This window comes from Acinonyx jubatus, chromosome A1 (assembly GCF_027475565.1).
Source record: "Acinonyx jubatus isolate Ajub_Pintada_27869175 chromosome A1, VMU_Ajub_asm_v1.0, whole genome shotgun sequence".
Lineage (NCBI taxonomy): Eukaryota > Metazoa > Chordata > Mammalia > Carnivora > Felidae > Acinonyx > Acinonyx jubatus.
In genome coordinates this window covers 99,507,024-99,533,824 of record NC_069380.1, presented here as the reverse complement: position 1 = coordinate 99,533,824, position 26,801 = coordinate 99,507,024, and the positions used below count along the sequence as shown (strand labels likewise).

At 41.8% G+C, this 26,801-nt stretch overlaps 1 long non-coding RNA gene across 1 annotated transcript in view; it reads right to left on the bottom strand.

The window, feature by feature from the left end:
- LOC128314982 (uncharacterized) overlaps positions 1 to 25,471 on the bottom strand; it is a 37,130-nt gene extending 11,659 nt beyond the window's left edge. Inside the window, exons 1-2 of the long non-coding RNA XR_008297386.1 lie at positions 24,950 to 25,471; positions 19,764 to 19,864 (exon numbers count right to left, since the gene is read on the bottom strand). This is a non-coding gene — a long non-coding RNA (uncharacterized LOC128314982). The remainder of the gene's footprint in view (positions 1 to 19,763; positions 19,865 to 24,949) is intronic.
- Between the last annotated feature and the right edge of the window lie 1,330 nt (positions 25,472 to 26,801).

Genomic DNA, 26,801 nt, shown 5'->3' with positions numbered 1-26,801 from the left:
CAGAGGAAGCCCTCAGCATATGTTACATATTATCAACTCCAATGCAAGCTGAGTTTTTCACTCTCCAAGGAAGATCTGAGCCCAGCATCAAGGGAGAAAGCTTGCTAACCATACAGAAATTTTGGAAGCAACGGGGTTAGCAGGAAGGAAGCCTGCGTTTCTTTAAAAAAAACAAAAAGTGGTTTTTCAGAATTAGCTGCATATTGGAATTGCCTCGGGAGCTTTAAAAAAAAATGTCAGTACCTGGGCTCCACCCTCTGATGTTCTGGTGAATTTGGTCTGGGGTGTGGTCTGACACTGAGATTCGTAAAAGTTCCCCCAGATGATGAAATACGCACCCAAGTTTGGGAACTCAGCGTGTAGCTTTCTATACACCTGCATGATATTAGGTTAAGCTATACACCTGCATGATATTAGGTTGTTGAAAAAAAAATTTTTTGTTTAGAAAAAGACTTTTTTTTGCACCTTCATGCAAAATCTGCTAGAGTGTACAAGCTAAAAAGCAAAATGTTAAGAACAGAGTGTTTTTGTAGCTAGATCAGTGTGACTGGCTTCAAGGATCATGTAAAGCAATGGAAACAGACACCGAGGTTCCAGTAAGTATTTGTGCAACTTGTGAGGCTCTTTGGGGTCATAAATGTGCCCCATTCTCTCAAACCCCCCTTTATTTACACAGAGGGCAGATGGCCACTGCTATCCCTTGGAGAGCTAAAAGCTGGGGTCAGTTGTACGTACATGTGCACATGTCAACTTGAGTCAACAGCCAACAGTGAGGGAAGCTTGAAAGGGGTAGGGTGGGGGTCCATGGGAAGAGGAGAGGGAACCCCCCAGTGTTTATGTGTTCAAGGCCCAGAGCCCATCTGAAAATAACTGAGGGTAAGGGAGGTGGCCATCAGCCAGCCCTCAGGCATGAGCCTCTCTGGCGAAGGGGAGTTTGGCGTGGTGGGGAGAATACAGCTTTCCAGCTGAGGCAGTACAGGCACATGGAGAGATGTCCACCCTGAGGGGACAGAGGGACACATATCTAGTGAGTCTGGGGACAGCAATTAGCAGTTGGATGGAGGGAAACTTTCCAATACAACCATGAGGTGTCCCTTTTCTCACGTAGCATGGACTCTGGAGCCAGATTGCCTGAGTTTGAATCCCAGTTCTACCACTCTGTGACCCCAGCATGCTACTTAACTTTGCAAGGCCTCAGTTTTCCCATCTGTAAAACGGCAATGATAGTAGCACTCACTTCACTGACTTGGTGAGAGGGTTAAATAAAGTAATCCATGCGAAGTGCTTTGGATGGTGTTTAGGACATGCTGAGGGACCTAGTAAGTGTTAGTATTTTTATGACTTCCAGTCCAGCTCTGAAGAAACAGTTTTTAAGTCTTTCAAAAGGAAAGTGTTATTAAAAAGCAAAACTGTAGAGAGTAATTTTTGGTTTGCGGAGAGATTTTGTTTTCATATTTATTTATTTTTGAGAGAGAGGGGGAAAGAGGCAGACAGAGAGGAAGACACAGAATCTGAGGCAGGATCCAGGCTCTGAGCCATCAGCACAGAGCCCGATGCCGGGCTCGAACTCATGAACCATGAGATCATGACCTGAGCCGAAGTCAGACGCTTAACCGACTGAGCCCCCCAGGTGCCCCTGTGGAGAGTTTTTATACCCTTGCAATGAGGACCCTTCCTTAGACATGTTGGGGAGGTGCGATGGCTGAAACCAAACTAGGAAGAGAATGCCAGCCTGGCCAAAGTTAGCTGGTGTCCTCCAAAGTGACAGCCAGAGACATTGCGGGGAAAACAGAGGCAGAGCCACAGATCTTCACCTCAAGTAGAACTTTATGGGCTTCAAGGAGAATGCCCAGCTACGCTGGGAAGCAGGGATAGGAATAAGTTTCTAAGTTTTGTTGTTGGGGTGACTGAAAATGACTGTTGAAGTGTGAGGGCTATTAAATCTGAAGGCAGAGCAACTCCTCACACTGTATCATCTTTGGGGGCAATTCTGCTGCACGAAAGTTCAAGAGCAACCCCAGAGGTCTTGGGAACTATCTGAATGTGGGATATGATGAAATTCACAAGGAGACACCCAAACCCTTATCATTTGCCGTGACAAACTGACAGGTTCTATGACTTTTTTTTTCTTAAAGTAGGGTTCACGTCCAGTGTAGAGCCCAGTGTGGCGCTTGAACTCATCCCTGAGATCATGACCTGAGCTGTGGTCAAGAGTTGGATGCTTAACTGACTGAGCCACCCAGGAGCCCCGACTCTATGACTTTTCTCATACCACCCTGGAGTTGGGGGGGCAGGTCCCTGCTGATTGTCAGAGTCAGACATTCCAGTCAGATATTTGGCCAGAGGTGTTAGAGTAACCAATTCCACATCTACTCAAGCAATGGTTAATGGATTCACCAAAAAGCTCCGGCCCAGAGAAGAGTCTAGAAACAGTATAAATCAGATGCTAAACGTAGTATGATGACAGAAAAAACTGTGTAAGGATGTCTGTTAGTGAAGCCCTCATATAAACTTTTCTCAGGAAAGGTTTTGCAAGAGGCTTCAAAGTTTTTAAAATTAATTAACATTTTATATTCAGCATTCCACGAGTTTCACATCTGCCACTGATTTTCTGACTAATTAGAGAAGCTGTTGGTGGAGGGATTGTTAGATGTTTGCACAGTACAAATTAGGGCATAATTACAAGGCAGGATGTATGCTAATGAGAAGCAAGGCTGATAAACCAGTGTTTACACCCACAGAAGAATTCTCCTTCTGTGGTTCTTTGAGCTCATTCCTGTTAGAATCCTTTATGAGTAAGGGTACAAATCCCTTTTGATAGTCTGGTGGGAGTTGTTTGGAACTATACAATCTTTGGAAGAAGACCTGCCCTCAAAAGCCCATGGAGATTTGTAGCTGTGCACTACCTGTTCTCAGGTGTAATCAGGTGAGCCCTAAGACCTCTTCCATTTCTACCTGAGAGTTACTTTGGAATGCTCCCAGATACGCATCTTTTAAAAAAAAAGTTCACTTATTTTGAGACAGAGGGAGAGCACAGGGGAGGGAGAGAGAGAACCCCAAGCAGATTCCATGCTGTCAGCACAGAGCCCAATGTGGGGCTCAGTCTCACAAAGCATGAGATCATGACCTGAGCCGAGATCAAGAGTCTGACGCTTAACCAACCAAGCCACCCAGGTGCCCTCCATGTGCATCTTAAAGAGTCTTTTCTCTTTGTGGAATCTCCAGCCTGGCAGGGGCCAAAGAGATCCTGGCTCCCATGGAGGGCAAAGCAGGCACCTGCCTTGTTCCCATTGTTGCTTGGCCATTTTGTCTAACTCATGCCCTGAAGACTGATTCAATTCGAAACAAATACGGAGCATGAGCTGTTTGGCTAACACACAGTAGTTTGTCAGACATGGTAACAGGTGAAAGAAATGTAAGGCATTTCACTGGCTCACAAACAACTACCTTATTGAAGAAGTAAAAACATACACTGAAAGCCAATAGCAGATAGGATGTGGGCGGTTGTCAAAATGAGGCCTCTGTGAAGGTTTCTGAGGCCAGAATGCCTGCCCCAGCATCAGAAGAGAGCAGCGACAGTGATGAGAACCTTCACCCCTTGAAGCAGGGAGAACTCCTCTGGTATCCCTGCTACCCTGTGGTTCTGCAGAAGGAAACTTTGTAGAAGGCAACTGCCAAGGGGTAGCCTGTCAAAGGTCATGACCTGTGGGTCCCAGGTGATACCAGCATGTTGTTGATGCAATTGCCATTTTCTTCTCTTAGGGGACCCCTGCCCACTGTCATCTAGACCATCCTACGGGCATCTGCAACCCCTATAGATATGTCCTGATTCTCTAAGCCTAAGAGCCTTTCCTGAAGCTTTATGGATTTGGCCATACTAACAATCAGGTTCTTTGATCCACCACTGGTTAGGAGGTTCTCAGCAGCTGCCTTGGCCTGCTTTCCCATGTCTAGTGGGTTTGCACCAATGTCTCATACAACTTACCATGCCTGTGGGCTGCCTTGTATATTCAAAGTCCACAGAGGCCAGAGAGGAAACACACAGGACAGTGGAGACACTGGCAAACGAGAAGCACCTGCTATTTTTACAGAAACTAGCCACCACTTGGCTTCAGCCACTTGAGAATGTGGACTAAGCATTACCAGATCTTTCTGATTCTTCAAGAGAAATGGATTCATAGGAGACATCGGCCAATTGGTAGAAAGGTTCACAAATTGAAAAGTTTGCAAAACTGCAAATCAAACAAAATAACACACATCCATTAAACTCTTACTGGATTCATTCTACATGTGGTCTATATGGAATCTGCCTTAGGCTGACAATCTCCATTTCAACAAATGCCAACAGAAAGTGCCAAAAGAATTCAGAGGTAGGTGATCCAGGCAAAAGCTGGAAGAGTCGTGGAAGACTGTGAGAAGGAATGTGACAATTCTGTTGCTTTGTGCCAAAGATGTGACCTCTGGTGCCCTGTTTATTATTCATTTTTCCCATTCTAAAAAAAAATTTTAAATTATGGAATGTTTTTAATTTCAAAAATATTCTATTAATCTAAGGCCATATTAAGTCTCTGTTCCTAGAAAGCTCTTCCTGGCAGTTCACGCATCTTCTTTATGACGTAGTGTGTTGGGATAGACGTAAATCGATCCTTCAGGCGAAATAAACTTTTTACAACCCAGGAATGTTAACACATAACATTTAAAGGATCTAGCAGAGTTACCTTCTACCCAAAGAACGTTTACTCTCAAAAGACATATTCGTAGCTGAATGTTGCCTTCAGGAACTGGAAATGTCTCATTTTCACCAAAAGCTTGTATATGAAATAAGATTACACTGATAATTAGAAGACAGTTAGGAAATAATTCCTTTTTTATATGACAGGGAAGGGATGCTTCTGTAATACTATGCATCTTTTTTGTTATAACATTAAAAAGAGTTTTTTAATGCTTATTTGGGAGAGTGGGAGAGAGAGAAAGAGCATGAGTGGAGGAGGGACACAGAGAGAGTGGTGGGGAGTGGGGTGGGATTTCAAGCAGGCTCTGTGCTGACACAGTGCACGGCCTGGCATGGGGCTTGAAGCCACAAATGATGAGATCATGACCTGAGCTGAAATCAAGAGTCAGATGCTTAACCAACTGAGCCACCCAGGTGCCCCTGTTAGAACATTTGTAAAAGAGAAAATTGCTTTAAAAAATTTTTTTTAATGTTGATTTCTGAGACGGAGAGAGACAGAGCATGAGTGGGTGAGGGGCAGAGAGAGAGAGGGAGACACAGAATCAGAAGCGGCTCCGGGATGCGAGCCATCAGCACAGAGCCTGATGCTGGGCTCAAACTCACAAACCATGAGATCATGACCTGAGCCGAAGTCGGTCGCTTAACTAACTGAGCCACCCAGGCGCCCCCAGAGAACATTGCTTTTAAATTTTATAATGGTCACAATGACATATTAAAGGGATTTGTTTTTCCTGGTACATTTCTTATATTCTTTCTCATTAAAAAAACTAATTTATCCCCAGCAAAATTCACTCTATTTTGTGCCCAGTTTTATCAAGCGTATGCAGCTGCGGTATCTCTTGACACTGGAAATCAAATACAAAGGCACTCTCAAAACTAGATTCATTAGTTGCTTCCATTTACTCTTTTCACTCAGTTAACTGTTTCAGCTTCTGTTATGTACCAGGCAGCAGGAATACAAAGGAGCAAAGACACAGCCCCAGCTTTCAAGGAGCTTTCTGTTTTGTAGACCAGCTAGACATTGGAAAGTGACAATGTGGTAAGACAAGTGCTACCAAGGATATCTGCTCGGATATAACTCTCATTTATTCATTTTACTAATGTAATCTGATCCAGCCATCAGTACCAGGCCCGCCAGTGTGTTGACAGTGTGACAGTAGGCGACAGAGCTGGGAGCCCCTAGACACACAAAGGGGGGGTCCTATGCTAGAGAAGGACTGGGGCCCGGGACCTGGACAAAGCCACAGCTTGTCCTGGGACTGGAAGGGAAGGCGTGCTGGGGCAGACAGGAGGCTCTTATGGAACTCTGTATGTAATTCCCAAATTTCAGAAGGGTTGAAGAAATTGACGTGGAGAGGTACAGAAGTTGCTGAGTAGAATGATGTATGACTGGTTAATGGTGAAGAAAACATGAGAGAGAGCACCTACACTAAATTACAGTCCAAGAAACCTGCTTTTCATGCTCCAAGCAGGCATAGAAAAACGGGTGTCTTGCTGACAGATTCCATGATCCATGCATTGGCAGCACCAGGGAAGCCATTTCTTAGTAGAGGGAGGACAGAGAATGGGACTGGGTGTCTGGTACCAGGCACCCTGCCTGTCCCCTGGCTGAGCCAGCTCCAGGAGCTGACAGCCACAGCTGGGCCGTGGGGAAGCAGATATTGGCCCCGGCCTTACTCCCAGACAGCTATGGTGCTGAGATAAGTAGACCCCGTGGGCTGCCTTGGTTATTCCATCAAACTCAAGACAGGCCGACCGTGGTCAGGAGGCAGCCAGAGTTAAGGTTCCCTGGACTGGAATGCTTGGTTTTGTCCGGATCCATTGGCATGGATCATCTGTATCATCTACCCTGCTGGGTGGTGCTAATCAGCTGACTAAGGGGACAGGTCATTAGAGTGATGGGAAATTTCTTGGCTTGAGTTGTGTTCCCTGTTCACTCCCCGTCTCCATTACAAATGAATGGAAATTTCTACCTCAAGCCCGTGTCTTCCCTTCATCTTCTTTTTGTTCTTAGCCACATCCTCACTCTCGCATCTGTATTTCCTTGCACATGTAGATGCTGGATGCTCTGCCAGGCACCGAGTCAGCCTTAGAATGAGCAAGATGGGGGAGTTCTCAGCCTCGGCACTACTGATGCTTGGGGCTGGATAATCCTGGGTGGTAGGGGCTGTCCTGGGCACTGAAGGATGCTGAGTGCCATCCCTCTGCCCACGCCATATCCTGAGCAACCTCCTGGCCATGACAACCAAACACATCCCAAGACATTATCAAATGTTCCCAAGGGGGTAAAACTTCCCCTTGTTAAGAGACACTGAGATAGGCCAGGGTTCCAATTCTGGTTTTGCTATATATTAAGTTACTTAACCTCTCTGAGTCTCAATATCCTTGTCGATAAAAATATTTTCTATGGTCATTGTAACAATTAAAAAGATGTACAGCTGGTTAATTCCTGGCATGTGGTAGGTCTTCAAAAGGCAACAGTTATTACCATTTCACTACTATGGTGAATTTTCTTGGATAATTTTTGTGGTTGTTGTAATTACAGATTTCTGGTGACCAATGAGTTCAAGAAGAAACTGACAGAAATGTCCTTGGCTCTGTCTCTGGCCACGTAAGGATGGCTTGGCTTGGATTCTATCACCTAAAAGTATAGTTTGGGGTCTCTCTCTGGGAAAGCTGGTGTTTTCAACATTCCTGTAGAATGGGATCAGCAGCCCCAGGAGCTTAGGGATTTTGGCCTTCTTATGGCCCATTCTGGGGTTTGAACAACCTCTTTCACTTCTCATTATGAGTGTGTAGGTTGTTGATGGTTTCTGAAGCCAAAGTTTGAATCCCCGGCCTTTGGGATTCAGGGCTTAGAACCAATCCAAACTAATTTAGTAGTAGAGTTTTTAAATAGTTGTAAAGAGGGAACCAGTTCTTGGAAATTTATAATTTTGAGAAAATGGCCTTTTTAGGACTGCTGATCAGGATTTACGGAATGTTCTCCCTTTGCCTCCACCATCTGGACATACACATTCTTGGATATAGGAACATTTTTATACAATTACATAGAAAAGCATTCTCCCAGAAATTAACCATCTTCTCTCAGCTGACTTATGAGATACAGAAGGGGAAGACGCATATAAAGAGGAGACCTATTTTGCAGTTTATCAAAGTATGAGGTATCATGTCAGTCCTGTTCCAATCTCTCCTCTCTCTTCTCCACCCCCCCCACTTCTCCTCCCTCCCTCCCTCCCTTCTATCCTTTCTTCCTTCCTTCCTTCCTTGTTTCTATAAAAATCTTTGTTTGTTTTACGACCTGTCATGAATGATGATACTTACAGACTGAAGACATAATAACTGAACTGATGAATAATCGAAAATTAATGTTTTAGTTATACTGAGAGACATGTTAAACTTAAGTAGACTCTAGTTGTACACAGATTTTGGTCAATTATTATTTTGGATGAATAAGAGTATTTGGTACTTAATATCCAAAGAGGAGTAAGATAGTACCTATACCCAAGAATTAGAGAATCTAACTGGGAGAGATTAGATAAGAGAGTTCCTGAGAGGATTATATTACAAAATTGACTGAAAAGAGATGAGAACAGTGCTCACAGAATAAGCAGTCAGGAAATTTTAGAAGAGGGAGAAGGGGAAGTGGAAGGAAGGAAGGAAGGGAGGAAGGGAGGGAGGAAGAGGGAGGGAGGGAAAGAAGGAACGGAGGGTCCTATAGAATTGTATACATTCAATGACAAATGAGGGGCAAAGATAGTTCTTCAGGAGTTTAGAGAAGATTCCAGGCCAGGGGTTAGTCAGAGAAAACTCCTTGAATCATGTGGAGAGGCACAAATGCCAAGTAGTTGAGTAGAAACAGAAGTCTCAGTTTAACCAACAACAAATATTTCTAAGAGATAAACACTCCTAAGGCAACCATCTATGAAATGTGAATTCTTCTGAATTGCTAGAATTCTCTTCTGAGCTCCTTCAAGTATCAAGAAAATGTAAGAAGATCCCTAAACCATTGCCTCTTAGGGTCTTAAACTATGTATTCTTATAATATAAGCCTAAGATTTGCCTATGTACTGGGTACTGTGTGTCTGATGGAGAGACCGAGGCATACCTTGTGAAGGGGCTCAGCTCTCTTTCCTAATGGAACCAGGAAGAGTGAGAGACATACCTTGTTTACCTCCTCTAAACTGGTGGCCATGAATTTCTCCCAGTGCAGGGTTACGTTCTTTACCTGCTATGTACGTAGTGATTTCTTATACTGCTTCTAACTCTTCCAACCTCTTTTGGACTCTCAGATTCTTATCTGAATCCCTACATATTCCAGGTCCCAGATGAGGGAAAACATCTCCAACAACAAGTCTTCCATTTACCTATTGGCCAGCACTGTTGGTTCTTATCCAAATACATTTTTAGGCTCAACTGGGATCAAATATTCATTTCCATTTAAGGCAACGGGGAGCCACACATGTGAGAAAACAACATGACAGCCAGCCTGGACCCCAAAATACAAGGCCCCATGTAAGGTAAATCACTTGGTATCCCTTCAAATGGATACATTCTTTGTATACTTGTTTAATCTTTACATGGTAGGAGTGAGGAGGTACTGATTTTTTTATTAATAAAACTTGTATATCTCTTTATTAGTGCTCAATTAAGACTCAATGACGTGCAAAGTATGTAAAATTACTTGTTTTTCCTTTTTATTGATTTGTAGTTGTCTTGGAATTTCCTCATCCTGGACTAGTTTCTTGGGAAGCATATTAAATTATCTAAACTTCAGATAAAAAAAATCACTTATTCTCAGTGAGCGGCACTCTTATGCAGTGGGACTGGACAGACAGCCCTTTGGGAAGAGTGCTTTTTAGAGTCCACTTGAGGGATGCCTGGATGGCTCAGGCAGTTGATTTTCCGACTCTTGATTTTGGTTCAGGTCATGATCTCATCGTTCATGAGATCAAGCCCCACATTGAGCTCTGTACTGACAGTGTGGAGCCTGCGTGGGATTCTCTCTTTCCCTCTTTCTCTGTCCCAGTATCTGGCTCATGCTCTCTCTCTCTCTCTCTCAAAATAAATAAACATGAAAACAAAATCAAGTTCACTTGAGAAGTTGTCTACTTTGTGGAAAACGAGACCTATTTATATTTTACCAGTGTGATCTGTAAGATGGAGAGCAACCCGGGTTAAGAGGTGCCAGGTTCCTGACTCATTCTGCCCAGTTGGCCTGCCACTGGACCCACTCTGCATGACAGACTGGGCACTGCCTTTGCAGTTCACCTCTACCGGTTACCCTGGGCTCTCCTCTGACCGTCCCTTGAGGGTTCACTATTTGGGGATTGCTCATGAGGGACTGGCTTTGCAGAGGCTTCTTTTTACAGATCTGTAAAAAACTGAAATTGCCTAGACTTCAGCACAAAAACATCCTAAACAAACGATAAACATAATTGCATTAAGACCCTATTACATCCTTCATCGTTTGAAAAGTCCCAGTTAGATCTCTCCAAGTGTACCCTTCCTTTAAAATTGTGTTAATCATCATATTCCTTTTGGGGATGACTCATCCTGCTTGCAATCTGCCTTTACTCTGGTGGTCTACTTTATAATGCATGATAACTCAGGTGCCTGGGTAGATTAGTCGGCTCAGGTCATGATCTCATGGTTCATGGGTTCAAGCCCCACGTTGGGCTCTCTGCTGTCAGCACAGAGCCTGCTTCTGATCCTCTGTCTCCCCTTCCTTCCCCCTCTTGAGTGCTTTGTCTGTTAGAAAATAAGCTCACCCGGGGCAGGGTTTCTGTTTTATGCATGACTGTATCCCTAGGCTCTATCTCTAGAGTCCAAAGAAGATGAACTTAATAACATAAGGAATGAAGATAAAGAATACGGCAGGGAGTTACCTAAAGAACTCACAGCCCCACATTGAGGGAAATTAACAGCCACCTGTTAGAGGGGTTAAATGAGGGAGATGGTGGTATTTGAGGACAAGTCTTGGGCTCTTTCTGATTCCTGGCTCCATAGTAGGGGGCGTGACAATATGTATATTTGCATACATGATTAAATGCCTCAAATTAAGAGTTGGGACTATACAATTTCCAGGGTCCTTTCTAATTCTAAAATTGTATGAGTCCTTAAAATCCTCCAAGTGTCACCAATTTAGTAAAATAGGATGCCTTGGCAATTCCCAGGAGATTCTAAACCAGGGGGAATTCTATCAATATCATATTGACAAGAGGGAATGTTTAGGGAAGTAATGGGCTTGTCTCTTTTTTCTTTTCCACTAGAGAGAATCGGGAAGACACAATAAAGAATCAGAGTGTTTCAACAGTGGAAACTGGGCTAAACGATGGAAGGTGTGCTCTGTATTTTCCAAAGCACCCTTGTTGGCAAACATGGAGAGAAGTTTGAGAGTGAACAGCTGTCACCAGGGCCCCAGGCAACGCTGCAGAGAAGGTCAAGCTTGCATTTTGCATTCCAACCTGCCTCTTTCTTTCTGAGTCCACTTTTCACCCCAGTTATTGGACTCTAGCTATTGAATTTCCTCGTGCTGTCATCTGGCTTCTAAATCTTTCCCCTCCCTGACTGTTCTACTGCTCTGCACAGAGATTTATCTTGTTTCCTTCTCATTCAGCTAGAGTTGCAATCCCCCGGGTTCTCATGGTAGCCCAAGTGAATAAAAACACTTCTATCAAAGTTTCAATGAGGCCTAAAGAGCTTTTGCAGTTTGAAAAAAATGGTCCAGTGTCTTACCTGGTCTTCTAGGACCTTAAATGCGTGGAATTAAAATTGAGATCTCAGATACGTTCTCTTTGCATGCACACATGCGCAGAGAACACCATTCCACACTCCCTCCCCCCTCCCACCCTATTTCCCTGGAAGGTTACCCTGGAAGGTTACCCTGGAAGGTAAGAGGCAGCAAACAAAACCTTACGTTGGTAGAAATCCTAACTGAGCAGCCTCACGCATACCTGATATTCACGGGTTTGCAGGGATAATCTTTGATATTTTTCTAACCAGACCAGACTAGCAAATAAAGGTTTTCAGACAAAGATGTTTTTGAACCAGGGCAATTTTTACCGTCTTGCAGCACAGAATGCAGAGAAACGTACTCTGACTTCACAAAAACAGTTGAGTAGTAAGAACCCCTTAGAATCGCCTTGACGTGGAGCCAGAGCAGCGACCCTCATTTTCGCTTTGCCATTAAAGGATTTTACCCTTAATCCTGAATCTCAGGGGGAAGTGTGAACTCCCTTTCTCCTGACAAGCAGTGATGATGAGTAGGGCTGATTCCTGAGTCCAGGTAACCTCCTTCCCCGGAGGTTCTTGGCATTACTGAGGGATGGGGACCCTACAAAAAGACTGAGCTGTTAATTTGTCTCAGAGCCCTCATAATTTGCTACATGAATGATCAGAATGACATCATTTTGTCCCTTAAGATGCTGAAGTTTGAGAAAGGCTGTTATTAAAAAGTGAGGCCAGTGTCCAGTAAGGCCAGCCTGGACACAAGGGGGAATCGAGTTTCAACAGAGCCTTGTAGCAGTGACTCAAATCTAGCATCGTTAGGAATGTGAACAATGAACACAGGACAGCACTGTGGCATTAGTCTTGGACTTCAAGTAGAGTTTCCGAGGATATGGCCCAGGAACACGCATTAACAATTTTTGTTGTTGCTGTTTATTTGTTTTTGAGAGAGAGACAGAGCACGAACAGGGGAGGGGCAGAGAGAGAGGGAGACAGAGAATCCGAAGCAGGATTCAGGCTCTGAGCTGGCAGCACAGAGCCTTACGCAGGGCTGGATCTCATGAACCATGAGATCATGACCTGAGCCAAAATCGGACGCTTAACTGAGCCACCCAGGTGCCACTGGGAACATGTGTTTTTAGTGGGCACGCCAGGTGACTCTGAGGCCCAGCGAGCCAGACCTGAGATCACTTCCTACATAAACACCTCTTCTAGTGGAGCAGACAAGGGCTGGGGGATGTGTGTGCTGATCCCTAGAATCATAGCACAGAGATCCCTAGAAAATGGGGAAAAGCTCTGCATGAGTTTTCAGGCGGACACCGCAGTGTGCAGAAGGTCTTGAGCAGCTGTGCAGTGGAATTGGAACCGTCCGAAGAGAATGTTTTCCCAAAATCTACTTTCTCAATTTATTGACGTACAATTTGCATGTAATGAAATGCATCAATCGTACTGTCCAGTGTGTGAAACCACCACGCCAGTCATGGAATAGAACGTTTCCAACACACGTAAAATTTCCACCATGTGACTTTGCAGGCAACCCCCTTACTGCCCAGATCCACCCACCAGGCAACACTCCTCGTTTGTGTCAGTGTAGATTAGTTTTGAATGTTCTTGAAATCTGTGTAAAGGAATCACAGCATATATCCTTTTATGTCAGGCTCCTCCTCGGACTCGGCACAATGTTTATGTTTATTTATTTGTTTTTAAGTTTATTTATTTTGAGAGAGACAGAGACAGCACGAGCTGGGGAGGGGCAGAGAGAGAGAGAGGGGGAAAGGGAGAATCCCAAGCAGGCTCCATGCTGCCAGGGCAGAGCCTGACGCAGGGCTCGAACTCACAAAACCAAGAGTAGGACGCTTCCCCGAATGAGCCACCAGGCGTCCCATCAGCATAATGTTTTTAAGATGAATCTACATTGCATATATCACTAGTTTGTTCCTTTCTGTCACGAAGTAGTATTACACTGAATCAAAGTATGAAGACTCGGTTAACCGTTCGCCTATTGATGGACATTTGGGCTTTTTCCAGTTTTGTGCTATGATGAATAACATTTCTGTAAACATTTTGGTATAAGCTCTTTGTGGCTATGTTTTCACTTCTCCTGAGTAAATGTGGTTGGTGTATGTTTAACATTATAAAAAAAGTGCCAGTTGTCTGTACCATTTCGCATTCCCACCGTCAGTGTAAGAGAGTTTCAGTGCTTGAGGCCGTCGACAATACTGGGTATTAATGTCAGTCTTTTTAGCCATTCTTGTGACTATATGATGTTCCATTCAGTGGTGTCTCATTTTGCTTTAATTTGCATTTCCCTAATTAATGATGAAGGTGACTGTGTGTATGCCACAGAAATATGTACTGTGGTTATTTTATGCTGTCTGTGGCTTATCTTTTGTTATCTTGGTGGTGTCTTTTGAGGAGCAAATTTTTTACGTTGCTTAATTCCGAGTTATTTTTTTCTTTTGTTGTTAGGACGCCCTGTCCAGGAAAATCCTTGCTTCCAATCCAAGGTCACAAGTATTTTTCTCATACTTCCTCTAGAAATTTCAAACGTTAGACTTATATATAGGTCTACGATCCATTTTGAGTTCATTTTTATTATGCTCTAGCATTCAAGTTTCTTTTATCCATTGTATTAGTCAGGGTTCTCTAGGGTGGGAGGGGGAGGGAGGGAGAAAGAGAGCTTTTAAGGAGTGAGTTCATGTGGTCACAGAAGCTTGGTAAGTTCACAATCTGATGCAGAGGCTGGAGACTCAGGAAAGAGATGCAGTTCAAAGGCTGTCTGCTTGTAGAATTCCTTTTGGCTCAGGGGACATCAGTTTTCATTCTATTAAAGCCTTCAACTGATTAGATGAGGCCCACCCAGATTAGGGAGGGCAGTCTGCTTCACTCAAAGTCCGCCAATTTAAATATTAATCTCATCAGAAAATGAAAACAAAAATCCTAAAGGAAACATCCAGAATAATGTTTGGCTACATATTTGGACAAACATTATTTTGCCAAACTGACCCAGCCAAATTGACACATAATTTCACCATCACATCCACACAGATATCCAATTGTCCTAGGACCACTTGTTGAAAATTCTGTCCTTTTCTCACTGAATTACCCTGAGAACGTGGTCAAAACTCAGCTGAGCATATATGTGTGGGTCTCTCTACTTTTGGATTCTATTCTGCTCCACTGATGTATATAGCTATCTACCAATACAACAGTCTTGAGTTCTGTAGTTCTGCAGCAAATCTTGAATTCAGGGAGGGTAAATCCTTTCACTTTCACCCTCTTTTCCAAAGGTATTTTGGCTTTTCTATATCCTTTGCATTTCTATATATATATAAATATACATATTTATATATTTTGAAATATATATTTATATATATTTATAATATTTATATATAACATATTTTATATATGTTTATATATTTATATATTTATATATATATAATTTTTATATATAAATATATATTTAATTCTATTGATTAAATAGATCAATAATTCTATTGATTCAATTCTATTGATTAAATGATTATATATAATTAAATATTTAAATATTATATTTATATAAAAATATTTATATTTATATTTATATATAAATTTTTATATATAAATATAAATATTTAAATATTTAATTATATATAATAATATATTTATATTTATAATATATATTTAATATTCATATATTTATATATTTATATTTATATATTTTGAAATCAACATGCCAATTTCTTAAAAAATAAAATTCTTTCAGGAATTTGACTGGGATTGTAGAGGAGCTACAGACCCATTTGGGACAATCGAGATCTTAACAATATAGAAATGTCAATCCATAAACAAACTTTATTCTTGTGTTTCTGGTCTTCAATGTTTTGTAGTTTTCAGTGTACAAGTCTTACATGTATTCAGTTTTTTACTGAGTAGTCTCCTTTTTGATGCTATTGCAAAATATTTTTAAAATTTCACTTTGTAATTATTCACTGATACTATATAAAAATGCAATTTATTTTGTTTATTGACCTTATATCCTGAGACCAAGCAAAATTCACTTCCTAATTCTAGTAGTTTACTTTGTATATTCCTTAGTATTTTCTCTGCACACAATCATGTCATTTGTGAATGAAGACAATTTTATTCTTTTCCAAATTGCAGGCATTTTATTGCTTTTCCTTGCATTAATACAAGTCCAGGAATTCCATTACAATTTGCAGCGATTCAATTACTCATCCTTGCTTTATTCCTAATTTTAATCTCAAGGGAGATAGTAACATTTTCACCATTACATAGAATATTAGCTGTAGGCTTTTCTGATGGCTTTTATCGTGTTAAAAATGTACCTTTTTCCTCAATGTCTACAAGTTTTTACTTGTGAAGGGATATTAAATTTTGTCAAATGCTTTTACTATAACTATTAATATAGTCATATGTTTTTCTATGTTATTTTATTTTTTTGTGGTACATCGTATTGAATCGTTTAAAAATTGTAAAAATCAACCCTGCATCCCTGAAATAAGCCCCACTGGGTAAAGATGTATTATTCTTCTCTGTATTGCCAGCTTCAGTTTGCTAAAATTTTGTTGAAGATTTTTGGCTTCTATCTTCACAAGGAATATTTATCTGCAGTTTTCTTTTTATGTATTTATCTGATTTTGATATCAGGGTAATAAAATGAATTAGGAAATATACCCCCCCTCCCTTGATTTTCTGAATTTCTGTGAAATCAGCATCATTTCTTAAACGCTGGACAGAGTTCACTAGTGGAACTATCTTGATCTGAAATTTTCACCAAGTTTTTAAAAAAAATATCTAATTCAAATTATATATTATTTAACATTAAAAATTTTTTAATGTTTATTTATTTTTCAGAGAGAGAGAGAGAGACAGACAGACAGACAGACAGCAGGGGAGGGGCAGAGAGAGAGGGAGATACAGAAATTGAAGCAGGCTCCAGGCTCTGAGCTGTCAGCACAGAGCCTGACACAGGGCTTGAACCCACGAACTGTGGGATCATGACCTGAGCTGAAGTTGACGCTTAAGTGACTGAGCCACCCAGGCGCCCCCTCTTTTTATTGCTTCTTAATGTGGAAACTTATATAAATGATTTTAGACTTTTCTTCTTTTCAATATATGCATTAAATTTAAAAGTTTGCCACTTAGGATTGCTGATGCTATATCCCACAATTTGTGGGATTGTGTTTTCCCTATTTTTCATTTTAAAGCTTTTTTCTAACTGCCTTCGTAATTTCTTTGAACCAAAGATACACACACAAACATTTAAACATATAAGGAAACGGAATTATATTTTATTTGTATTTTTAACCTGCTGTTTTCCTTTATGGTAATATCAAGAACACCTTTCTGACAAATAATTCCCTGCAGCACCTTTCTTAGTGAATACAGTTTAGTACATTACGGAAGTATCACACGAAATTTATTTAAACTAAATCGCTGTTGTTGGCTAGCTTAGTTATTTCCAATTTTTCAGTTACAAAGTGTTGTGATAAATATCCTCATACATTAACTTTTGTATAAGGAAGACATTTTTTGATTGTATAGCTTTCTAAAAGTGGAGTTGTTATGTAAGTTGTTATGTTATGCTCTTTCAAAGCAGTTTCCCATTTTGTACCGACTTCTTGGGCCTACCCCTACATATTTTACATGTTTAATTTTTCCCCCCAGAGTTGATGTGGTCTGTGGGCTGCAGCAGCCCTTAGGCATGGTGATTTGGCATTCACAGAGATGAAAAATAGTCAAGTGCCAACACCCAAGATTGTGGGGGGAGGGTCTTACATATAGCATCTGGATTTTCAGATTCTCCTGGAAAAGTGTGAATCTGACAGCACTAAGCCAAAATTCCTACATGGTAAGAATTAGTGGGAAAGGAGTAATTACTTTAGAAAGGGTAGGTTCCTTCCACTTTGTCGTAACTCTTACCTAGCCTTGTCACTTGATTAGGCCACGGCTTGACTCTTAACAGGATCTGGGTTCACAGCCCTTGAATTGCTGGGATAGAACCTATTGGAAAACTCAGGGCAGTCATGTACAGGCAAACCCCGATTTACCATTCCAAACCACGTGACATTTCCCAGTGGGTACGATTGCCTCCTTCCGCTTCTTTCTCTAGGAAATTCTAGACCTCCCCTTGGTAACCTATCAGATTCGTCCTTCCAGGAGGAAACTTCATTCTTTTGAGATAGAGCACAGAGATATTCTCTGTGCTTTACTCCAATGAGTTTTTCTAGGTGAACATTATCTCTAGAACTAGGCAAACATATGTCAGATTTTTCAGGTCTCAGTTTTAAGGATATATTGAAAGCATAGCCCTCCCCCACTTGTCATTTTTAATTCATGACACAGTTATGTTAGGATCAAATTATTAATGTGGGATGACTGCTGTCATTCCTCTACTCTATCCAGCCAAAGAGAATTCTCTAATTACCAAATCAATTTCCAGATTGTTTTTCTTCCTAAAAATTTTTTTTTTTCCTGCTAACAGAGAGGTAAGGTCAATATGCGTGATGAAGTGATACAAAAAAATAGTGAGGAAAGGCAGAGAAAGGAGAATTATGTGTTGAGAGATATTATAGGGAATTGTGAATGGAAAGGCACTGTATTGGCACCAAGTGTGACGCTGGGGGTGCAGAGTAGAAGAAGGAAGGGGGTTTTAATAAATATTGTTATGGTATTTGAATCTGGATCCCCTTTATGGTTCTCAGGAAACCTAAGGAAAGGGTTTGAGTTATTGAAATTACTTTTGGTTGCGGGAAGCTGTTTCTTGACTGCAGTCTTGCTCTGAGACCCAACTGTGTCTGCCCCAGGTTTATAAGGTTACACAGGCTTGTGGATTGGTTTTCCTTGCTCATATCCATCTTATACTGTGCTGTGGTTATATTAATTTGCTGTTCACGAGACAGTAAGTGCTGGCCACCTGTTTCAACAGATTTTAAGATTGTTCCTTCTGGCTGAGAGTTTTGTTGTGCACCCTGTTCTTAAAAAAAATCGAAGACCTAGACAATCAAGACACAGATTTCTGTTCTCCTTTTCTGTTTATATTTCTCATTCAACGGTTTTTCTGAGGTAGGGAATCCATACGAAAGGTCACAATGCTTCTGGCTCTGGGGTTGGATTTCTTAAACACATCCCCAGGTCAACTGGAGTGCTAGAGTTTATTACTTTTTAAAAACCAAACCCCTGCCAAGTGAAAGGAGAGAAGGGCATGTTTAGATGAAAGTGCTTGATGTTCAAATTCTGTAGTCTGTTGACATTTTATTGCTCAGTGCAATTTTTCCTATCCTTCAGGGCATTTTGCTTAATGGTTTCCCAGGAACACTATGATGAGGCTTCAAAGCAAGCCCTAGGTTTTAGCAACAATGCTGTTATTCCAGTTTATATGAGTCACATGTCCAAAGTCTTGTACACAAGTTCTTCCCATAAACACTTATGCCCAGAAAATATGGTAAGCCATGTTAACAAGTCATATTGGATGTCCCACACTCATATGGAAATGAATCAGGTAATTCCAATGTAAAAGATTTTTGCGGGAACTTGGCGGGGAGGAGAGGCGTACTTAAACTAGATTTTAGCCGTATTATACTAAATTCATGTAAGGGTATCTGTTACTAGAAGCATATAGTACTACCTGTTGAGTACAAACTCGTCAGTAAGAATTGGCTATGTAGGTGTGATGCCTTTAAACACTGAATTACAACAAATACTCCAACAAGTTGATGTATGACCCCGAGAAGTCTGTCCTTCATGACTATTTATTCCATGAGTCAAGAGGAATATAAGCTAGTTACCTGCTGTCAGGTGGTTCTCATCTTTTTGACCCCCATGTATGCTAGTAAAACATGGCTTTCTGAGGGGACCTATTTTAGTACTTTTAGGGTTATTAGGCTTGGCACTCAAAGTGCTATCTGATTCCTCTCTTTCAATGATCTCCTTCCAGAGCTGATTCTTCCTCCCTCTTTCTGTATTTGCACGGGGTTGGGTACTTGTCATGGTCAACTCGATCAGTCTGAATGAGAGCTTTTCTTGGAAGGCAGACCCACTGAAATGAGTAGGCCTGGAGGAAGAAATGGCTGGCATTAATTTAACTCAGAAACAAAGTTACTGAAAGGGTTGGTGGAATCTCATTCTTTGGAGAGTTAATAAACTTAGCCCATGCTTCCATTATCTGAGAGGGTATACATGTACTAGTTCTAGTAAGTATGGGGGGCGGGGCGCTGACCTCTCAAGTCTCTGCTCAGAGTACCATGCTTTTGCTTTCCACATGTTTATTACCAAAAAGCAGAAGAAAGTGTGCTCTTACCTTACAATAAGAAGATGTAATGGCAGGAAGAATTGGTAGAGCCACTTCTATGGTGATCGTTTCTATCAGCACAATCCTCCAGGAACGAATGTCAGCCAGATCTGCAATGTTTAAGGAGACCGTGGGGTCTGAACTTGTGTTGAGGAAAATGCTGACGCGTATTTGAAACTTCATCTGACACATTCTGCAATACTCATTGCCCAAGAGAAGACATTTTCATCCCTGGTTTTTAATGTTATTCTCTTTTGAGGGCTTAGGGATGGACCTCAACGTTATTTTAACTTGGTTTCCTCCAAGCAAGGACATTTACTTGATTAGATAGCCAATTGAGAAACTCTGTTGCTGAACATTTTCTACGGTATGGGCTGTGTGTGCTCCTTAGGGTTTGTGGTATGTCTGAAAAACAGAAGGGGCACGGGATTCAATTCTTTGAGTCTTGTCTAGAAGGAGTATGAAGGATATTCAAATAAAGTAACTATTTTTAAGTGTCCATTGGACCAAGAAAAGTTCTAGCAAAATGGCGCTGAAATCAGAGGTGTGATTTCTCAGAATGTAATTCTAGGAAGGAACGATTCCTAGGAATTCACTTGGAAAGCTGCTCTTATAGATACAAGCAGAAAGAGTGTTCCATCCTTTTCTGACCACTCTGAAACTTAAGGATAAATTACTTCCTGCTGGAGACTTATCATTACCATTCAGCAACTGTTGGGAATGTGACGCGACAGGATTGTTCTCGCAGATTTGTGCATGGATCCAGATAAGCCTCAAGGTTTGCAGCCACGTTGCCAAGAATCTATTCAGACGAGGCACAAATAGAATTGTTCTTTTCTCCTTAAAGCCTGGACAGGTTTTGGAAATAGGCTGTGACTATAAATCTTGCACATGAATTGAAGAAGGCAACCACCATCAGTAACAACTAGTCACTTCTCAATTTACTCAATATTTACTTCCTGTACCTGTAATTTACTGCTTGGACCAAGTTCATGAAAGTTTTAAATATGTTTATGTTTAAAAATACAGCTCTTTCAATGGCGATGAATGTAAGGGAGATAAATGCTACAGTGATGAGTAACTCTAGTAATTTGCTTACATGTTCTTTGTGCTAAGTTAGTATATATGTGGAGGCTGACGATGTGAAGGAGGAGCCTGAGGGGAGAGAAGGGAATGTGAGTTAGTCACCTGTGAAAAGATTTTTTTATTATTATTTATTTTGAGAGAGACACACAGAGAGAGAGAGCATGTGCATGTGGGTGAGAAGAGAAAGGGTAGAGAGGAGAGAGAGAATCCCATGCAGGCTCCAGGCTGTCAATGGAGACCCTGATGTGGGGATCAATTGGATGAACCATGAGATCATCACCTGAGCTGCAATCAAGAGTCAGATGTTTAATGGACTGAGCCCCCCAGGCACCTCAAGATGTTTTGAGCAATGGGAAATGGATGCAAAAAAAAAAAAAAGCATTGAGGGAGAGGAGCTTAATGTAAAAGAGAACTTCTCTTCTTTGAACAATGCTTTTCTTTGAACTCAGAGAACATGCTTTACCTGTGTTGTAGGGTGAGTTTTCCTCCATCACATACCACCTCTCCCTGCCCCACCGGCCCTGCTCTTTCTCCCACCAAGCCAAGACCTGGCCCGTGCATTTGGAACTTATGGGGGCTAAGGACACAGAAAGGGCTTTTTTTGTGATGTAACCCAAGTTGCGCGAGGAAGGAAGAGTAACTCAAGTTACTCTTTCAGTGTAAGTTACAGACAGTATCCATGGTAGCACTAAGTTCATCTTTGCCATGAGAAGAGAAGGCTGGTAGCCCTACCCACCTCCACGTGGAAGATCCTTAATGCCATCCTCACCCCACTCTACACCCTGCCTCACGGGGCAAGAGAGGAGAGCCCATGCTGAATGCTGAACCCAAGAGGGGGCTGAGCCTTGAACTGAGTGGTAGGGGGAAGTTTCAGGGGGAAGACCTAGGGGGAGGGTCAAGGAGTGTGCGAGTTAAGGTCATCTGAGAAGCGACCACCTAAATGGGATTAGATGTGTAAGAACTTCCTTGAGGGACACACGTCTGAAGGATAAAGGAGAGGGGGCAGGATCAGGCAGGGGGAGCCTTCAGACTGGGATGCAGTGTTGACGTGTGTGGAAGGAGAGAGGGAAGGCCCGGAAATCACATGGGAAGAGCCTCAGACAGCAGAATATCGTGGAGAAAATAATGGCGAGATTAAGGAGACTCCCAGTCCAGCTGGCAGGAAGATATGTTTGGGCTCTAATACCCCTTCTGTGCCCAGTCATTGTCCAAGAAAAACAGGGCAGGGAGTGTGGCCCGGAGGTGAGCACCACAATGGTGTGGGAGGCATGTCCCACGGTAGCTTCTCTTGAAGACAGCTGAGCAGGGTTACCGTCATGGCCGCCACAGGAGGGACACGTGGTGTTGTCACAGGAAGGGTCATAGTGGAGGTCTAAGGGTCTATGACCTTGGCCCTGGGTCTGGGTGAGAGCAAGAAGACAAGCTGAATTATACAGAGAACTCACTTCTGAATCATTGCCCACCTGCCTGTGGGTTGGAAAATACCACTTGATCAAGTTATGGGCTCACTAAACATTTTCCAAAATTCTCTGAGTTGGACAAGCTACCGGCCAGTTGCTGTGGACAAGTAATGCTGTGTTCATATCTGCAATTGTCGTTTTGATAATAGAATTATATGGGGACAGGGGTGGTCAATCAGTGTATCTGAGTGTAACTGTCCACCTTTATTAAATTTTAACCTTACAGGGCACCTGCCTGGCCTCGGCCAAACTCAAAGTGATTTCTCCCAACTCTCAAGAACTAAGCCCCCACTACACATACAGTTTCTTTCTTTCTTTCTTTCTTTCTTTCTTTCTTTCTTTCTTTCTTTCTTTCTTTCTTTCTTTCTTTCTTTCTTTCTTTCTTTCTTTCTTTCTTTCTTTCTTTCTCTCTTTCTTTCTTTCTCTCTTTCTTTCTCTCTTTCTTTCTCTCTTTCTCTCTTTCTCTCTTTCTCTCTTTCTCTCTCTCTTTCTCTCTTTCTCTCTTTCTCTCTCTCTTTCTCTCTTTCTCTCTCTCTCTCTTTCTCTCGGTTTATTTATTATGGAGAGAGAGCATGTGCTCAGGGAGAGGTCAAGAGAGGGGGAGAGAGAGAATCCCAAGCAGGTTCTGCTCAGTGCAGAGCCCAACATGGGGCTCGAACCCACAACCACAAGATCATGACCTGCGATGAAATCGAGTCGGACGCTCAACGAACTGAGCCACCCAGGAGCCCCACACATACTGTTTCTCCCTTGCACTTGACCTCTGTGTGTCTATGACTTCTGCCATCCTCAAAAGACAACAAGCAACTTGAAAGTAACAGTTGTCTTACACTTTGAATCAGCATTGCCTTACACATATAGTTGTTTTGGGGTTTGACATCAGGTAAGCAAAGGGATTGAGCAGCCTGAGGTATAAGCTGGGAAAAAAAAAACAAACAAACCTGAAGAAACATTTATTTCAGCCTACTTTACTTTCAGAAGGTTCTAGCAGTGACTTATAATAGAAGACACAGATGTGTCACAATCATGAAAAAGGATAAATGTATATAATGCTTTCAATTTATACAATGCTATCTGTCAAATATATTTCAAAAGGAAGAATAAAGAAATAAGGACAAAGGAAAGGGGTCAAGTTGGCATGGGTACAATGAGAAATCACTGAGCTAAGGATTGCTACTGAGATTGAATGCAAACTTTACTTCTGACCTTTTCCTGACAGGCAAGACGAAAAGGAAAACACAAGTTATAGAAGGTTCCTATTAGCTAATAAAAAAAAAGCATGCCAGTTTTTCTATACAGGCAGATTTTTTTCGAGCACTAACTTTAAGAAGAACTTATTTTATGGTCCCTTATAAAGCCATCAACTTTGAAAATATATGATGGTTTCAATAACAGTTGTATAAAAAAAAATATAGGGAAACTTTGTTTTTCCTGTATGGCCATTTCTTATATTGATTTTTGATAAATGCCATAGTTCAGAGAGGACATTTCTTTGGGGACTTAGGATGTAGTTCAACCTTCAGCAGTGAAACGAGATTGATGGATTATGTCTGGGCCTGTAGCCTGGGAACCATGGGATACAGTAATAATGCCCACAGGCTAAGTATCAACTTGAGATGATTAGCAAACAAATGAAGTTGTATTAAAACAGAATATAACTTTGGCTGTATTTTTTTTTTTTTTAAATCTGGCTAAATAGCTCTGCCCTGACACATAACACATACATTTTGACTTGACACTGGGCCTTTACCATAACAAACTCCATGTAGGTACAATAATCTAGAATTGATTCCACTAGGACCCGAACTCCTACTAAGACAAATCCTGGAGGATGTGACCAACAAACATTCCAGAGGAAAAATCCTTGGGTTTACAGATCCGTTGAAGCACCCAACACAGAGGAACCAGTTGCTTTTAAATTCGGAGATTCTTCAAGACTTGAATGTGCTAATATGCTCTCACAGATTGAGTTCCCTGGTAAACAGACTCTGATTTAGCGATGAGTGCGTAGTTTATTGCAGATGGCTTGGGGAAACAACACCTAAGGAAGACGAGAGAAGAGGAGGGGGAGGGAAGGGAGAGGAGGAGAGCAGGATAAAGCAGAGGAGGACGTTGGGTGAAAGCCATGGGGAGCTCTGAATTTGCATGGCTTTTTGCGGTTGTATCCGGTTGGATAAGGAGCTGGGTCTGTATGCCCCCACAAAGACCACTCACTGGGGACAAGCTGTCCTCGGAAAGGGTGTGCTCTTGGGCAAGGTGGCTTTCTTTAGCAAATGGCAACTCTCTGAGAAAGCTAACATCTCAGGGCTCTGGGCCAGCAGCACTGCCAATGACTGGGGACTAAGCCCCAGACTTTTGAAGGTGGCACATCATAATCTATCAAAGGATTTTCTCCGCACAGTGTTTTTGTTTTTGGTTTTGTTTTTCCAAACTAGCAAAACATACTTTTATCCTGAAGCACAGCTAAAATATTTCCCAAACCTAATGGTAGACAAAATATAATTTGTGAAACGCTGCCCTATTCCAATGACCAGATGTAGACTCTTTATTCTTTAGGATGAGTACCTCGTTTCAGTTTTATATTGGGCTACTCTTCCCAGAAGCTAGATGGAAGAGACTTAGTCAATGAAAAGAGCTTATTTTACTCACATAATTTGGGGGGAGAGTCCAAGGCCTGTGTAGCTGCTCACGGAACCCGGTTCTATCTCTTTTCTTCTGGTCCCTTTTTGGCATGTAACTTTTGTTCTCATGGCTGTAAGAGGTGCTGCTCTGCCCGAAAGGGAAAAGCGGCAAAGGATAAATGCCAGACAAGCTTCTTCCTTCACAAAACATTCGGAGGCACTGTATGCTTTCTACTGGCTTTTCATTTGCCAGAACAGTCACGTGACCGTTCCTAATTGCCAGTGCATCTGGTAAAGTGATTTTACCTGAGAACATTTAACTGGTTTCTCCTAATTGGGAAGAACAAGAGAAAGGATCCTGAGAAGGCAGCTAGCACTGCTGACCACAAATAATAGCTGTTAAATCCTTCCTTGTTCCTGACTGGCTGGGCAACTGCAAGAACAAATACCTTAGAAGGAAAAGAAATACAGTTATACGATATTCCTATGAATATGAGCACAACATCGCAACAGATGGCTATATTTTCCAAATTTATCCGGTTTAACTCAGACTTTCCACATTTCATCAAAAGCTATATACGTTTTTTACCCTAGATTTATGGTTGCCTTTCTACCACGTGGGACAGAGCTGTGCACGTGGTAGACACTGACTGTGTATTCATGTGTGTGTGTGTGTGTGTGTGTGTGTGTGTGCATGCGTGTGGTGTAAACAGAGGAATGTCTTTGGCATACATTATGGCACTCTACTGAGTCATGAAGTCGTAAAATATATCCTGTGTCTTGCTGACATTCAGGGGAAGCCCCCCCAGTGGTGGTTGAGGAAGAACACTGAGGATGGGTTTTAGTCCTTGCTTTGCTGTGTTTGGTCTTCATTACAACACTGTCAGGTGGGTAGCTTCTGGATAATTTGATTTTTTTATGTATAGATTTTAGACAATCTTGAGAAATAACAATGGAAAAGCTACTCTAAGATTTAAAAAGTAGGGGCGCCTGGGTGGCTCAGTCGGTTGAGCGTCCAACTTCAGCGCAGGTCATGATCTCATGGCTCATGAGTTCGAGCCCCCCGTCAGGCTCTGTGTAGACAGCTCAGAGCCTGGAGCCTGCTTTGGACTCTATGTTTCCCTCTCTCTCTGCCCCTCCCCTGCTCATGCTCTGTCTCTCTCCCTCTCAAAAAAATAAATAAAAATTAAAAATGAAGATCCCTTATTGAAAAATTGTTCTCTCTTCTACCTATCCCATTTAGAAAAGACGTCTCCCTTTCTATATGATTTTTAACTTTCTGCATAGGAAATTACAGTTGAATATGATTTCCACAGTTACACATTAAACACACAGACTCACTAAACAGAAGAAGAGTGTGATGGGCCCACTGATATTTCTTTAAAACACCTAATACTCTCTTCATATCCACCACCAGGGTTAAGCGCTCTCCATTCTTCCCCTCTCCTTGAGGAAGGGTCTTTTCCTGTCTGTCTTCTCAAGTACTGTCTCAAAGGACAATTCACAGCATCACAAAATTAGAAGCAGAGGCCACAGTGGATGCCAGATCATTCTGCATGTATGATATGCTCCCAGCTGATGCCAATGCCACGTTGCCTGGCCCCACTTTGAGTAGCAAGGCATTGGTTTTAAAGATTGGTGGCCTAATTGGAATTTTGGATAAGTTTTTACAAATACTGATGTCTGGGTTCCACCCGGAGAATTGAATTTATTTATTATAGGGTTGGCTTGGGCATCAAGTTTTTAAAAGTTCCCCCAGGAGATTCTAATGTTCAGCAGAGTTTGAGAACCAATAAGCTATGAACCAATTACAATACTTTTTTTTCCCCACAGGTCCTTCCAAATACACAATTTGTTAACTTATGTATCCTTGTATGCTC